Source organism: Chiloscyllium plagiosum, unplaced genomic scaffold (assembly GCF_037043375.1).
Source record: "Chiloscyllium plagiosum isolate Xiang-an unplaced genomic scaffold, Cpla_swu_hap1 HiC_scaffold_42, whole genome shotgun sequence".
Classification (NCBI taxonomy): Eukaryota; Metazoa; Chordata; class Chondrichthyes; order Orectolobiformes; family Hemiscylliidae; genus Chiloscyllium; species Chiloscyllium plagiosum.
In genome coordinates this window covers 82,977,768-82,980,148 of record NW_028270180.1, presented here as the reverse complement: position 1 = coordinate 82,980,148, position 2,381 = coordinate 82,977,768, and the positions used below count along the sequence as shown (strand labels likewise).

General features: G+C 44.2%; 1 non-coding gene across 1 annotated transcript; it reads right to left on the bottom strand.

Annotated features, from left to right (window-relative positions):
- Positions 1-1,416: 1,416 nt before the first annotated feature.
- Positions 1,417-1,502, bottom strand: trnar-ccg (transfer RNA arginine (anticodon CCG)). Its single transcript has one exon. It is a non-coding gene; the product is annotated as a tRNA-Arg (tRNA).
- Positions 1,503-2,381: the final 879 nt, after the last annotated feature.

The window sequence follows — 2,381 nt, the reverse complement described above, 5'->3', positions numbered from 1 at the left end:
CTTCACACAAACTTTGAATAGGAACGTGGAATTGATGACAAAATATAGACAAGGATGTTTGGGCCATAGGGTAAGGTGGAATAGACTGGGGCAATATTCCCTGCAGCTTCACGGCTGCGACATGATCTTATGGAAGGGTTAAAACAGAGTATTTACTTGTTTTACTCAAGTTGGGGCGAGTTGAAAACTCGAGAGCATAGGTTTAAGGTGAGTGGGCTGAAATTGACAATGGACCTGAGGCACCATTTCCCACACAGAAGGTTGTGCGTGCATGGAATGAGCTACCGGAGGGAGTGGAGTAGGCTAGTACACTCAGTAAATTGCAAAGGTAACTGGATGAGTGTCTGGATTGGAAGGGTTTAGAGAGATAGGGGAAAAATGTTTGAAATGGGATTTTGTTTCATAATGGCTTTGTGGTGAGCATGGATGAGATACACTGAAGTATCTGTTTCCACGTGGTGTACCCCAATAATGTTGTGTTGCTCAACTGGCTTTAAAGGACTACTTATTAACGGAGCTTGCCGTCGCAGTCTGTGGCACAATCATTTAGTCTTTTCGACTGCTCACGGGAAAGGTAGTATTGTGAAACACTGCAGAAACAAACGACTTCCTTACTTTTGACCCGACTGACCATACTCTGTGAAATATTCCCAAATTCTCAGTTGAGGATTTTCCTGCTGGAGGTTAACACAGACACCCTGTTAACTCGGATTGTATTGAGCGAATCACAAAACAGAACACAATTAACACCAAACACGAACGAAACTGGCAAACCAAATGCATTTTCAGACACAGCGAAGCATGAATGCTAAATGTGAGACAATCCGAGGGCATGAGCCATAAAATAATCACACAACTAACAACAGGCAATTCCAAACTACTCTTTCAAACATACTGCAGTCTTAGTACACCACCACTTCCCAGACAATGCTGAAAAGTGAGAAAGAAAGGACGGAATAAGAATGGGCCATAAAAAGTGAATTTCACCAATCACAGTCTCGATTAGATTACCTTTCCCTTCCGATGTCTCCAGGACGGAAATGAAGGAAATGAGAGAAATTCAAAAACATATCACATCGAAATTCATTGGAACGATTTTCCCATTTGCCGGCAAACCAAATAACAACGAGTCGAGTCACGGTAGGACTTTGTTTCACAACAGTGATGAAACAACAGTCTCCATTCGGTTCCAGTAAAAACTCAACTTGTCTGGAACAGCAGAGCTGCTTGCAATTTTCTGTGCGGGTGGCGAACATGACCATGATAGCAGAGACACTTGGAAATATGGGGCACTTGCGCACACCACAGTTAATTGCCCGGGAAGCAAAACCATTTGGCTTTTGTTTTCAACATCTTTCCAACAGGGACCGAAACAGCATTTTAACAAGCTGCAGCGTCGGAGTTGATCAACCCAAATGGCAGTGGTGGGATTCGAACCCACGACACTTTCGAGACGGGAATCGGGATCCAGCGCCTTCGACCACTCGGCCACACGACCTGCCGGCCAGTCGCACCCATTTACTTGCATTTCCAATTGTGCTCCTGCATAACAACAGATGCAAAGTCACATGAAAAATGTTCCATGATCCCTCTCCGACTCGCACAGCTGCTGGGATGTGCCCGGCTGCAATGTCATTTTCGCAGCAGATAATGATAGCCCATCAATCCAGACAAAAATCAATTTTAAGCTGTGTCTATCTTCTCAGACTCTTTTCAGCTACAAATGTATCTGTGAGTGCGTGAGAATATATGTTCGCTTGTGCTTTGGTAAAGTAAACATGAGCTGCTTGACATTACTGCAATTTCGATTCTTGCTTTGCTCAATGATTTCACCCATTGCTCGAAACAGGACGACTTTCACGTTTACACCGAACACGAAGCACACCGGACTACAGAGAAAATGCAAAAAGCTGAGCAGGCCGTGTTCCACATTATACCGTGCAGCATAGTTTCAGTCACTGTGTCTGTTTTGCAGAAAAAGAGTCCCAAAGAATGTTCTCCACCCTAAAACCGGAGGTAGCATTACAATCCGAGAACGACAGATCACACTGTGAAGATGCTCTGACCTCGGAGCCAGTTCGAGATGCCACTTTCCTTGCCTTTTACCTGAATTGTGCAATTTGCTGCAGAGATGTTCACTCCTGGACATGAGGCACATGGATACCAACTGAGTTGGAAACCTGAGTGGGAATCGACGAGAAGCGACTCAATAAATTTTGCTAAATTCCATGGTGCTTATTAGAAATGCAGTTTCTGTTCAACTCAATATAAAAGGCAGTTTCTGAACATAGTAACAGAAGGCAAAAGGTAATTAACTCACCCCACCCCGACTCCGGAAGAGGTGCTAATTGCCCTTGAGTGCTTTTTGTTCTCGATGTGAA